General features: G+C 30.6%; 1 long non-coding RNA gene across 1 annotated transcript; it reads right to left on the bottom strand.

The window, feature by feature from the left end:
- Window positions 1-1,645: 1,645 nt before the first annotated feature.
- LOC119570006 lies at window positions 1,646-4,987 on the bottom strand. Its single transcript, XR_005228347.1, has 3 exons — window positions 4,908-4,987; window positions 4,327-4,494; window positions 1,646-1,684 (listed from the first exon to the last, which is right to left on the bottom strand). It is a non-coding gene; the product is annotated as an uncharacterized LOC119570006 (long non-coding RNA).
- Window positions 4,988-5,936: the final 949 nt, after the last annotated feature.

Below are 5,936 nucleotides of genomic sequence, written 5' to 3'. Positions count from 1 at the left end.
GAGAATTTTTGGGGGAAAAAGGATAAAAAATTTTTTTTTGGGTTTTAAAAAGGCAAAAAAGGAATTTTAATTGGGAAAAGACTAAAAGGGTTTAAAAAAAGGGAAAAAAAAAAATTTTTTTTTTTTGGGTAAAAGCAAAAATGAAAATTTTTTTTGGTGGAAATTTTGACAAGGGCTTTTAAAGATATTTCAAAAAGTGCTTTATTTTTAAGGTAAAAAAGAATTTTTTTCGTATAAAAAATTTAAGAATTTTTTATTAAAAAAAAAAATGGAAAAAAAAAATATTAAAAAAAAAAAAAACCAAAAAGTTTAAATTTTTTTTTAAAAAAAACAAATTTTTAAAAATATTTTAAATTTTTTAAATTATACCCAAAAACAAAATTTTTTTTTGGGGAAAAATTTTAATAAAAAAGAATTTTTTTTAAAAATTTAATTTTTAAAAAGGGATTTAAATTTTTTTTTAAAAAAAGTTTATAAAATTTTTTAAAGATAGACAAAATTTTTAAAAATTTTATTTTAAATAAAAATTTTTATATATATATTATTTATTAAAAAAATTTTAAATTATATAAAAATATTATAATTTTTAAATAAATAAAAATAAAGATTAGAAATTTATAGATTAAAAAATTTTAAAAGGGTTTTTATATATAAGATAATAAAAATTTTTAAAAAGAATATAAAATTAAGAAATATAAATAAAAAATTTAATAATAATAAGAAAATTATAAGAATATGAGAATATAATATTATATATAGATATATATCATATAATATAGAGATTATATAAATCGATAATCATATATATATAAATATATATTATAAATATATAAATACATATAAATACATATATAATACATATTTATAATATATATATATATATAAAATATATATATAATATATACTTTTTTAGAAAAATAAATAAATACTATATATAAAATACTATTCACATATGGCCAGGAAATGACATACCAAAGTCTGCCTTGTGAGGGTAACAATTTCTGGATCATCATCATATATACCGAAATTGTCATGATAATAGCTCAAGAGTGATACTGATTCCCAGATGACCTGAAAATAACATTCATTTTACCATTAATATTCATGGTTCCCTTTGCTGTTTTTATTTATACTAGCTTTACTTCATGGCACGAAACTTTTTTTTCTGCTTTGTAGATAGAACTAACAGTAAATTTAATAAACTTATATTATGTTTTATACAAGAAAGTAGAATCAGTTTTTGGACTAAGATATAATATGTCATAAGCTTCTTGGATACATCATTATACACATCTGTCACCAGTTCATTCAGAAATATAGGCTACATAGACTGTGACCATATTACATAATTGTAATATGGGCCGTAAGTCCAGGGTGACTACCTAGAAAAATAGTTCCCATGTATGCTTATCAAAAATCCTTCAAAAATCTATAAGGTCTATCTATTCATTAGAAAATCAGCCTTACCTTTAAACAGCCCTTTATTCTAGCCTCTAATAAATTTCACACAAAAAAAAAAGTATGCTTTATTTTGTACTAACTTTAAAAAGGAAAACCCAACAAAACCCTATTTTCATCCAGTCCTTCTTATCCCATACATGTCGTACTTCTTCCTGAGGTCTTCATCCTTCAGTACTCATAAGCACGATTTAGCGCACAAATTTTCATGAGCATCAGGGTCATCCTGGAAAAAAAAAATACTGTTCATTGCTCTTTACTGCACGTGTATGTACAATCACCAAAAAGTACTATAAAAAATATCTATCTGACTTCAAGAATAATTCAAGTATAACATTTTCTTTTTTAGTTTTTAACTGAAAAGCTTAAAGCATGACGGAAGGCCCTTTGAGATTTTTCATTTGATTATTGCTTTCATTAATCCAAAGAAGAATTTTAATACATCAAGATGTAAAAATTTATCACATCTATTTTCTAGCCCAAGTAATTTAAAAAATCTAAAATATCTCAATACTTGCAAGCAGCCAAACAAAAATGTAAAAAATATGAATATACTATTTAAATTAAATTAAATTGAAGACACCACAATCTCACCACTGGTCTCAGATTTATTAGCAAATAAAAACCCCAAATGAAGATTTTTTAGTGTTCGCCTAAGCAGTGACAAGACATGGAGGGTGTACCAATCTGTGTATGGCCAGTGGCAGACTCTTTTTGTTAGTGCCTCCAATAGTGATGCTGATGCCTCCAATAGTGATGCTGATGCCCCCAATAGTGATGCTGATGCCTCCAATAGTGATGCTGATGCCTCCAATAATTATGCCGATCCCTCCAATAGTGATGCTTCTACTAGGCTTCTGATGCTCCTGCTGCATATGCTTCCGATGTGATGTTGATGCCTCTGATGCTGGTGCTTTGCTGGTGCTTTGATGATGATGCACATATGACTCCAATGCTGGTGCTTCTGCTGGTGCTTCCTGTGTTTCAGCTGGTTCCACCTATGCTAGTGCTTCCGCTGGGTCCCCAAGGTATCGGTACTCCTGTTTGTGTTAGTGTTTGGCCAGTACTCCGAACGCTGACACTTCTCTGGTAACCCAGGAGTTGCTGAAAATGGCTCTCTAGTACCGGGGTGTTGGGTGCCCCGGGCCCTCAGACAAAAGAATCAAAAGAACCTAAAGTATTTTTCCAGAATCTCCTCCCAAGCCTGCACACATAAGGGAAACATAACAGGCCCACAATGCTGCCAGTGTTCCATAAAGGGTTTCAAATGAGTACAGATATCAGAGGTATGTGTTAATATTGTACATCCTAATTACTCTGAAATATACAATTTTTTTCTAGTTCATTAGAGTGTGATGACCTTTTACAACAAATCTTGTCAAAAAACAAAAACTCTTACTTATGCACAGATAATTTAACTGAGACATATTTGCTTAGTTTACTGATGACCTAATAATCATAAGACAAATAATAATCCCAAAAGACTTTTAACCCATTTACACAAGGATGATGGCTTATCTCATTTTTAGGCTCTGGCTGCATTCTTTTAGGAGAAATAGCCCCTCAAAAGTAGGCTTAAAGCCTCTTGTAGCTTCACTACCTAAAAAATTGTATGGCACAGCTAAGATCATAAATATGGGGGTATTTTTTTCTGTGCTAATTTTTTCCCTTTAACATCTGACTCAGCAAAGTACCCTGACATGTTGTGGTATAACACTGTGGGCTCCAGCTTGATGGGTTACACAGAAATATTCAGTTGACATCGGGTAAAACTATCACCAATTAGATACCATATATCATTTTTTGATCTAGCTGGGTGCCTCAACACATGGATCAAAAATGACCATTAGGCTTTCTTGACAAATTCACTCACTACTAGGTATTTATATTTATGTTTTACAAAAAGCTGGTTAGAATTTAAACATTGTACAAGACAGTTCTGTAAGACATTTAAAAAATAAATAAACTGTCAATTTCAATTTCAATTTTGCTAAAAGGATCCTCTAAACATTTACCCACCTACACAGGCCCCCTACACCAGTTTGTTGGGGAGAGGGGTAACCCATATGGGAAAAAAAAAATTGGCAATGGACAGAACACTGGATTCATTTATATCAAAATTTTAAAAATAACATGTCTTTGTTAATGAAAGCCACATATGATTTATAATAAAACTTACTGATATAGATATTTTCCATCACAGATCACAGGGTATAATTTCAGTTTCCAAGATATGTAATACATCTATGATACTACCTTCGCAAGTTGATAATTTGAAAGTTGTGCAACATGTAATAACTGGCATACATTTATAGGAAAATATAATAGTACTATAATTATCAAAGAGAAACACTACACTTGCTAATACATGAAATAATCTGCGTAGGTAAAAAATAACATCAGAAATAAGAAAATAGGTCTCGATAAAGGGAAATACAGTGGCCAGATGTGAGTCTCAGGACATGCCAACTTTTAGGAAGGTTTTTGATTCATGAGCAAGTTCATGGATTCCCAATGAATGGAGGAGTAATAAAGATTAAATCTCCCAAAGGGGTATAGTCGCTTCATAAATACTTACATTTATATCATTTACTATGGAAAAAAAACAAGAGATTTGTGCAAATTTACAGCACTGGGTAATGAAAGAAAGAATAATAATTGCAAGATTGGATGACTGAAATTTAAAAATTACCAATCACAGAAGTTTCAAGCAAATTTGGAAAGAATAAAGATATTATCATTAAAGAAAATACCTGATTTCCCAAACCATTGTGGGTGATCATGACATTTACTCATTTAACCAAAAACAGGACATAAATAACCCCAAGCACAGAACATCGTAGCATAACATCGACCATTAAAGCTTACCGTATTCTTGTCGGGGTGCAACGTGAGGGCCTTCTTCTTAAAGCCTTTGCGAATTTCCCTCTCGTCTGCATTCCTGGGGACCCCAAGCATCTCGTAGAAATCCTCCGCCAACGCAAACGAACAGACGTGGCAGAGGAGGAAAAGGCAGGCTAAGAGCTTTGTCATATTCTGCTGGAAAGTGAAATGGCATGAAGAAATATCAACTTATGTACTGAAATAAAGTAAGTGACTAACAGATACGGAGAAATGTACAATGAAAATAAGAGATAATGTACAATATGACTTAAAAAAAGGGTTAATTGCCATACATATTTTCAGAACACAAACTGAAATGACAATCGAGTCCTAATACTATACAGTATTACTTAATAGCTTTACATCTAAGTTCTATCGGGGTGAGCATCCTTACCCAAATCAACATTCACAAATTAGTGTGTATGTGAAGAAAAACAAAGAAAATCACATCACAAAAAAATAACTCGAAACAAACATGACACATCAACGTTATTATTTCAAAGCTAAATTAACCTTCAGCAAACTACATGGATACAAACTCTTCCACGTTAATAAATCATACGTACGGTGAATGAGAGGCTGTAATTATGTAAATAAATATTAAAATTAGGTGAAAGAAGACACCTATCGGTAACACGTCCTTAGGTTTACATCACACCACATCCGACACAGATCCGGCGATTCGTGATTTTGGTTCTGACTTTGAGAGAGTTTGTGAAGAAGTGGATTTCGAGTGGCTAGTACTTTTTTGTAATCTGTGTTGATGTTTCATTGTTGTTATATTAATAGTATTCATTCATTGTATGATTGATCCTTTTTGTTTTTACAGGTGCATCTTTGAGCTTTGTTGAAGATGTGCAAACATATGAAAAAAAAACGTAAGAACTTACAGAAGCATACAAAATAATAAAATACGCTGTAATAAACACACTAAACAATAAATAAAACAAATCAAAATAATGACGTTTACGCTAAAGCCTCCTTAAGTCGACACAAAGTAAGGGAAATGTGTCTCATCGACGAATAAGAAAAGGACACGCTGAACATAAGTGTAAAAGTGTATTAGGGGAACGGGGGGGGGGGGGGGGGGCAATGATCTCAAGATATAAGTGGATGCGCTTATATATATATTATATATATATATATATATATATATATATATATATTATATATAATACATATATATATACATATATATATATAATATATATATATATATATATATATATATATATATGTACGTACCTATGTATGTAGCATGAAGTTATGTAGGTATATTAAGTATAATGTATATGTCTGTATGTATGTATAAAGTTATATAGGTATGTGAATGTATAATGTATGTATATGCATGTGTTATGTAGATATGTATATATGCGAGTAAGGAATGAAGGATGGAAGTAATGTAAGTAAGTATGCATGTATGTATGCAGGTATGTATGTAAATAATTTGATAAATGATACACACCTGTATGATCATGTTTAGGTGTGCTGTAGATTTATATGAATGATCACACATGTGTCACAGTAATGAATATGTGAAACATGAATATGATTGCGAATACTGCTCTGTTACGATATGCGAGTATATGTAT

The sequence above is a fragment of the Penaeus monodon genome, unplaced genomic scaffold, assembly GCF_015228065.2.
Source record: "Penaeus monodon isolate SGIC_2016 unplaced genomic scaffold, NSTDA_Pmon_1 PmonScaffold_20792, whole genome shotgun sequence".
Taxonomy (NCBI): domain Eukaryota; kingdom Metazoa; phylum Arthropoda; class Malacostraca; order Decapoda; family Penaeidae; genus Penaeus; species Penaeus monodon.
Note: the sequence above shows the minus strand (reverse complement) of the source record. Positions and strands in the feature narration are given on the sequence as shown.